Below are 8,725 nucleotides of genomic sequence, written 5' to 3' on the forward strand. Positions count from 1 at the left end.
GTTTGTCCTGTCCTGCAGAAACAGTCTGAGGTTACTCCAATCCCACCCCTCCCTCCTAAGCACCCTGTGGAATGAGGGAAACTACATAAGTAATTAAAATTCAAAGTTTCATCACTGAACAACAGTGTTTCAGTGTCAGATTTGATGCTTAATACTCCAGCCATTTTTAACCTGACCCAGATCTGCTTTCTCATTACCCCTAACCCTCAAGCAATGGCATGTCTATATGTCTGCTTTATTTTTGTTCAAAAGCCAGAAGGAAGACTGATATCAGACACAGGTAAATTGTACTGCATGAACTGTTCATTTCCTTCCTTCTGTTCCATTTCTCACAGCAGTTCTGACAGACGAATACATTAGGAGCTGCTGAGGAATGTGTGATAGCAGTTTTTTGAATTAAGCAGATGTATCAAGCTCACATTTCAACTATCAATAGAATGTGGATACTTAGAGAGCTTTATAAAGGTGACTATCTGTTCATAAGTTAACAACTGAGATTCTGAGGTTCTGTGGAAACCAGCTTCCAAAGCACAGATCTGTACATCCAAGAACCTCATCCAAGATTCCATTCAACTTGGCACTGATGTGTTGACTGATAAGAAGCAGGACTGCACCTTCTTGTGTTGGGGGATATCGGTGCAGACAAGAGTTGTGCTGGTGTTCCACAGCAGAACATCCTTGGCAGTTGGAATCACATTTGGTGTTCTCTGCTGGAACAAAACTAAGACATTGCTTCTGATCTGACAGGCTGGAACTTGAGCAATTTTGTGCTTCCTGTTCAACAGCACATCCAGCTTTCAGAAAAGTAGGACATTGGTTTTATTTCATTGTAAAAAGGAAAATCTTTTAAATGCAGATCTTATTAGCTGAGGAGAAGAAAAGTAGGAAAGAGGAGAAGCAGTAGGAAAGAGGAGAATCCTACTCACCTGCTTTCTTTGGAATTGTTCAAGTAAAACTTACTGTGGGAAAGATTTTCCAGATAAGACAGTTCTCCCTGTTTTTACACAGAGACCTTGCATTCCCATTCACATCATGCTTTTCTCTGAATCCCTAAACACAACAAATAATCATGCTTTAGTAAGCACCTGCTTGGCTTATTTGAAGAATCCTTCTGTGATGGCATTAAATCCTGACCTTTGACTTTTCCTGTCTGATGCCAAAATGATTATTTCTGCTGGTTCTCAGTTTGACATCAGGGAGCAATTGGTTAAGCCTCTGATCCTTCATCTTGTTATCTGCAGTTCTAACATGTCCATCATGCTTCTGTATTCAGATTTGTAAAGACAGATTTACTATTCCAATAACTATAGAAATATGCCTCACTTTCAACTGATATTAGCTCATCCACAATGTACAAGAGCAAATAATGTTTTTGTTGTTGTTTTTTTTCCCCCCTATTTGCCCACAAAAACTGATAAAGGGCAAAAAGACCATTCAGTCCATGGAAGCCAAATAGTCAAGAATTTGAAGCCTGTAGAGTTCAATTCAGCTCCATAGAACAAACTCTGTTAATGAGAATTCTGCTATTGTTTGTCACACCTAGATAGATAGAAAAAAAAATTGAAAATATTTTCTAATTAAAGCATATTACAGACTTGTGCTGTCCTAAGTAATGAAAAAAAAAAAAAAAAGAACTAGCATTGAAAATTAAGCATTAAAAACATAAAAACATTGGTTTCAAAGAAAAGCTCTTATTTTTCAAGTCAAGTTCACTTGTCATTAGTCATTTGTTCATTTGTCATTTTCATGTGTCAAGTTTCACTGACACATTTGATTTCAGATATATGTGTTAACAAAAGTGAGGTCAATGTATACATCTTACCTTAGGTTAATATGGACGTGCTTACCTTAGGTAAGCATATACCTTAGAAATTAAGTATTTTTTGTGAACTAATTGCTTTTATTTTGAAGTCACCATATTTTTTCAATCTTCTGAACTAAAAATGCTGACAAACTTGCTTCTAAAACAAAGTCCAAAAGTAACAACACAAACAACCAGCAATTTTGGTTGCTAATAAAAATACAGCTCACTAGGAACATGTGGTTTCTATGTAGACAAAATTCTGTGCTAGCCCATTTCTGATGAAAGAGGAGACCCAGACCAAAGACTCTGGCCCCCACAGTGGTGCAAACAGAGCTGTCACGGTCATGCTGCCAGAGCTGGTGACCTTGTGTCATCCTGGTGTCCCAGCAGGGACAGTGTGCATCACCATTAGCTCCAGCACCCCCATTACGTGCTCCAGTGATGGGGGATCCATGCTCCAGTGATTGCACATACCAGGGAGATTTCCATGAAAATCTGCTGTTAGGAATGCTTGGGCACTTGTAGGAAATGGAAGCTAATAGGCTGAAGAGCTCAAACACACATCAAAGTCAAGAAGCTAATGCCTGGAATTAGTGACAACAATGGCAGTGTCCTTGGTGATTTCCATTTGTGGTGATTTCCATTTGTTGTGCCATGTTCCAAGGCAGATCCATTGTGACAATTTCCTAATGCATTCACTCAGAGAAGCATAGGTTGTCGGTAATGTGACATTTTAATTTAAACTGTTCAATCAAATCACATTACATGTCATTTGCTGTTTGGTCAGAGCACTGAGGTTGTTTCTAACATTGCTGATTTCCCCCAAGCGCAGGTCACAGCATTAGCTGACATCAGTGCAGCAGCTCTATTTTACATTAGCATTTCTTCTTCTTGAAAAAAAATTTATTTATTCCTTTGTTTTTATACCAGTGTTTCCTTCAGTATTATAGTTTCCTTCAAACCTGCATTGCTCTATCCTTCCTTTCAGGTAGGGAGGTCTTTTATTTAGAATTTTCATCTGATTACTGTGGTTACCCAGTGTCCACAAGAGTAGAGTTTCCTACCAAGTCAGCATATTTTTAATTCCCAATCATGCCCACAGTAACAGAAATAAGTAGAATTGGTTTCAGTATTCCATTGAATCTCTTCTCTGCAGGGCTGATCCAGCTCCACATTGCCACTGTCAGGAGCCAGAACACCTTTGCTGTGCCCCTTGACTGGCTGGAGAACCTAAACCTTCTCTTACAAGTAGATGTTGATGCTGGTTTCACTCTCTTTCTCTAATCCATCTTTTATTACCTCATCTTCTGCAACTACCTGGAGCCACTGACTCTCCACCCTGGATTGTATGTTGTCCTTTATCCTTTGGTTTAGATATTTGTGCGTTTCTCCCTGCCCTTCTCCCTTTTCTCCTGCATGCAAACTGTGACTTTTATTTCTAATGCATCAATTCATTTGTGAATTCTTCTTGCACAGTAGCTTCTGGCCTAAGTCTGTTCCCACGGAGGTCAGCTGGCAGCTTGCCACAGACTTCAGTGGGAAGAGTCTCAAACTGTTAAGTGTAAATTCATTCCCAAATCTGCAGTTTGAAGGATGACATTATGTCCCAGCCTCGCTCAGTTTGATCTGTTGATATTTTAGCCAGTTTAACATCTTATATCATGTTCTTGGCATGTTGCTCTGAAGCTGAACACCCCCCATCTTTTGTTACCTTCATGATTGCACTCTCCATGGGTTCTTACAGTGCTCTCATCACTGTTGTATCTGAAGCCCTTCCAATTATTCATTGAGTAACTAACATTGCTCACATGCAATTCATTTCTGGTCTCCCAGGAGGAGCTCAGTGGAGAGTTTTGCCATGGTTTCCTCCTCCCCACATCAAACACAGTCTATCCCCTGGCCTACCCATCAACTAAAAAATTAGGGTTGGTAAGAACATGCTGTCTAAAAAAAAATCCCTCTCCAGCCATAATGAATGTTTCCAAGGTCAAGACATTGCACTATTCCCTATGTAAGGGTCTGTTTTTGCTCCAGGATGTATTGTGATACAGATGTCTGGGCTACCTAACTCTGCAGGAGGCCATCTACATTCCAGATGTGGATTCTTGTTCAGATCATGCTGGCATTACGTGCCATAGTCTTGACTATTTCCCAGATGTAGCCTGAGGGATGTAGCATAAAACACTTAGCTATACTGAATGGATGGGTTGCCTCACAATTTCAAGGATGTCCTTGTCCTTGTCCTCAGGCAGTGTCCTTATCCTCCCAAGTCTATCCACAGAAGTTTCTATTCCCTTACTGTCTTCACATGCCCCCCACTTCTGTCTATTGACACAGCAGAGACCTGGCACTGCAAAATAAAATAATGGCTCATACCATGTCTCAGGTTCTTTATTGTCCAAAGGCTGGGAAGCAAAAGAAAGAAGAGAGAAATGCCATGATTAGACCAGAAGTGATATAAAAATTAGAGTGCTAGTTAAATTGAAGAAAAGATGCAATAAACTGCACTAGCATGTTTGTATCTATTAGGAAAATATTAATTCACTGTAAAAATACCTTAGAGTCACTGAATACCCCAAAATACAATTGGTTAGGAAATTGGAAATGGGGTTAGGAAATATTCAGGATTAGGTCTATATGGGAGATTGGAATTGCCTCTCATGATATTGTTCACAACAGTTATTCTATACTAGAAAGGAAAACAATGCTTCACAGAAGCTGAAAAACTCCAATTTGTATGAAAACAACACTTTGGAAATTAAATCTTTATGACCTTGCCCCAGAGGATGATTTCAAATGTTAGTCTGAATTGAATGTGCACATAGGGCAGAGGATATGAAATATTCAGATTTCCAAATCGTCTTTTTGGCTCTGCACACATGCAAAATCTGCCAGTTGCAGATGGATTAAACTGAGGTCTCATCCCTCCTTAGTGTCATTGTGCATTAACACATAAGACCAATACGCAGAAAGAAAGGAGAGTTTAACAGACCTCTGCTTTCGTCTTTCCATCCAAAATCATCTTTTGTGAAATTAAAACTGAAATAGTTTGAAACTGAATAGCAAGGCTTTTCTGTCTTTACAAAATATCATATTTTAACAACAAAAAACTAACCAAAAGTGTTGCCTATCTCTTTGTGAACACTTGGCACTGGAACCTAAGTGTTGTTTTGGTTTGGTTTTTTAAACACCATGAAAAAAGTGAAACATATGAAAGTAAAACCCATCATTTTTAAACAGTTCATCATTTCACAAATGAATCATGGCTGTGATAAATAAAATACTTCTGGATGATCCAGTCTGTCCAAGAGAACAACAGATGGTGTAGAATGTCACTTGTCCTGCTGGCCCTCAGAGGTGCCATATTCATCTAAAAGCAGATTGGTAACAGCACAAATGTAAAATATTCTGATCTCAGACAGTCACCACATTGATTTACTAGTGGTATGATTCTTTAAAAACAGAAGGCTAAACCACAAACCAAACAAAAATCACTTGAAGATGAAGTAGTGTGCTTTGAGGCCCTTCTCTTTTTTTTTTTTTTGTAAGTACAAGCTGAAATTCTGACTGCTTCACTAAACATCATGGCTTTAAGAAAACATTTGATTTTGGTAATACCACAAAATCTTGACAACAACACTGTCAAGTAAAGTGGAATAGCTATATTGGGAGTAAAATAATCGAGTTTGGTTAGAATAGAACATACTGGACACTCTGAAGAAAAACATGATTTTCATTAGAAGTTTTTATTTAAAATCTTGAAAAGTCTAAGAGTGATATAAAACTTTCATATGTTTCTTTTCATTAAAACAGTTGTAACCTTTCTCTGTCCCCAGTGTTTATGCTTTTAATGGGCCCCCTGAATAAAGCACTCAGATATTATAAATAATCACTTTTGCAATTAGCTTTCCAACTTTCAAAGAAGTTATTGGATGAATCAGGAATGGAATGGGACCAGTTAAGTTATTATGGAATCATAATAGGCAAATAAATTCTGAAACAGCATGGGAATGAAAACTTCTTCTCTTTCAGAAATAGTCTTTATTTTTTTCTTTTTGCTAAAGTAAATTGCTTTAATGATTCATTCCACAATAGTCAAATGTCTGCAGGAAAATATTGCCTTTGAGGGTTATCTAAATAGTTACTCAGCTTAGTAGAACTTCACAGTGGAAGATGGAATCTACATTAATAACATGAATTATGAAAAAAAACCCTGCCTGTGATCTATTAAAAAATCTGTGAGTGAGATTAACTATCCTCAACTAAGAAGCTTTCCCTTGTTATAAAAGTCAGCCTGAAAAGCCATACATATATCAGTAATGGAAAGATTGTGCTATTTATTATGACACATAAATATAATGAATGTTTAATTTTATTCCTTTTGGAAATCAGAATTTTCCATTTGTTCCTCTGAAATACTGTATTTCTGAGTACCTTACTGAGTTCTAGTGCTTTCTCTGCCCCTCAATTTCTCCCCGCTCAAGAAACTTACTAGAGAGAAGAAATCCAGGGTAAAATCCAGCATAGAAAAAACAAACAAACCCTTAAGCAAAAAATTATTTTTGCCTTCTTCTGCTTCCATGCTTTTACCTGATCTGTTTCTTTGTTTGTTGTTTTTCATTGTCATTTTAGCCACAGTGCTGGATTTTGGTAAAGAAGGCAGAAGGAAGGAGGATATTTAAATAACTTTAAAAGTGTCCTTTTAAGATTTATTTTTTAAATTATTTTCCTAGCTAACTCAAGGGAGATTTTTATTCTTAAAGGAATTGATATACTAAATTGATTAGCTGCTCATCCTGACATTGTTCTTTGTCTCCAGAAGTTGAGGGGTTTAGTGAAAGGAACTCATTAGAAATGGACTTTATAATTCCATACTATCCTACAGAAAACAAACGACAAAAAAGCTTCTTCTGTCAGCCACCATTTACCCTGCAAGGATAGTAGGAATTAGTGAAATTGTTCTATATTGGATAAAGACATTTCTAACTACTAAATTATTCACTGTTACTGGTGGGCATTTGGAAAGAGTACACACTAAAGCCTGGTCTTTTTCTATTTATAATATGTACTGATATATCACCATGCCAGACTCACAGCTACATAAGCTGAGAAAATTGCCCTGTTGACAGTCACATCTTTTACCAAGTAAGAGCAGAAATTCTATGCCACAAATCCAGATTCAAGGGTTATATACCCAAACCTTTCTGTACCATATGTTTAGCCTGAGATTTTGATCTAACACAGTGACAGTTGGATATAATCTTTATTGGTCTTACCTTTGCAGAGGTTAAATGCACAAATGAAACCAGCCTGTGTGGATTTAACTAGATTTTTAAAATGATATGAACAGGGTGGCAAAATGCACACACAGAAAATACAAGCATCTTTCCTTTGCTGACCTAGGTTTGATTTGATTCAGCACAGAAGCACAGAAAATGTTAAAGGTCTGGGTTATGTTTTTGAAAGAAGACTCCATAGAAAATATGCACACAAATTACTATAATGAAGGACAGTTGGCAAAAATGATAAGAATGATAAGGGAAAAAAGTGAGCATATTTCAGTCTGAAATAGTCTTTCGCTATCACAAACCATCTGTTTTCACAAAGAGTTGGAATGATGCTTAGCCATGTTTTCCTAGCTGGAAGTAAGAAAAAGGAAAGTATTTCTGTCAAATCCCCATGATCATGCTAGCAATTTTTTAATGCCATGGTTCTGAAAATCTTTTCTTTGAAGTCAGACTCCCTGGAAGCACTGAATTCACAGTTTGTGGCAATGTTTTAATGTAAATCAACAAATCATTCTACTGGATTCTTATTCTTGCACTCCAAAGCAAATAGAAATATTTTGTGTTCAATACAAAATCACTGCTTTTAGGAAAAAAATAAACAAACACATGAAAAGAGTGCTTCAGAGCAAGCTACATTTTGATCAGCAAATGAGAGCTTAGTTTTTGTTACTTTCTTCCCCAGCTCATCCCTGGAAACACAGAAGCTGTTTGAATTTTAGACTTGGCATTTAAAACAATGAAATAATGAAACACACTATATTTAAAAATTCCATAGGAGGAGTCTCAAATTTAAATTGTTAGCATATATATTTTAAGTAATTGGCAGGAAATTTTTTTTTAAAAATTCTGGCTACATGGCTTAATTTGAAGCTTTTAACCTAAAATTAGTTGTATCTACAGTTTGTGAAGTAACAATGTTAACTCTACGTTCAAGTTCAGATGAAATTTGCCCAAGCCTTTTCAGATGCTGCTATAGGAGAGAAGCTGCCTCATTGTAACTATTTTCTGATGCAGAAGCTTCTTAGTGAGGAATAATGTCAGATTGTGACTTATAACCCATTTCTTCAGCACCACTTACATCATCTTGTAACTAATCATGGAGAGGTCAAAAGATTTCAAGAAGACAACTGACTTAATAGAGTCCTGTTAGCACAGGTCAGACAGCAAAATGGGATTCTGAAGTTATGCAGTCCAAGTATGTCTTTGGTCAAGTCACATGGAATAGATGTGCAGGTCTGGGGCTTTTTTTTTCCACTTTCAAGCAAAATGAATTTATGACCATGCCCATGTGCCGCGTTATGTGTGTGTTAAATGGATGCATCAAGCAGCAATCTCTCAGTAGCACAAACAATTCTGTACTTGGCTTACACATACTTCCTTAAGGTGGAAGAAGAATGTTCTCTTAGCTGATAAGGGCTCCAGGTGTACTATATCTTGCAAGCTCTCTTAAATCACTTCAAGCAATTATTTTGGAAGGAATTTTGAATAATAAAAGGATGTTTCTTTAGTCATTTGTCCTCAACACGTGATTTAGGCAATTTTGGTATGGGGCTTGAGAGATCACTGGTTGTGTGCACTTTACAGGGAACCACAGGCAGCAGCACTTGGCCATTCTCAGCAGATTTCTGTGCCA

This window comes from Onychostruthus taczanowskii, unplaced genomic scaffold (assembly GCF_017590055.1).
Source record: "Onychostruthus taczanowskii isolate IOZ18803 unplaced genomic scaffold, ASM1759005v1 scaffold41, whole genome shotgun sequence".
Lineage (NCBI taxonomy): Eukaryota > Metazoa > Chordata > Aves > Passeriformes > Passeridae > Onychostruthus > Onychostruthus taczanowskii.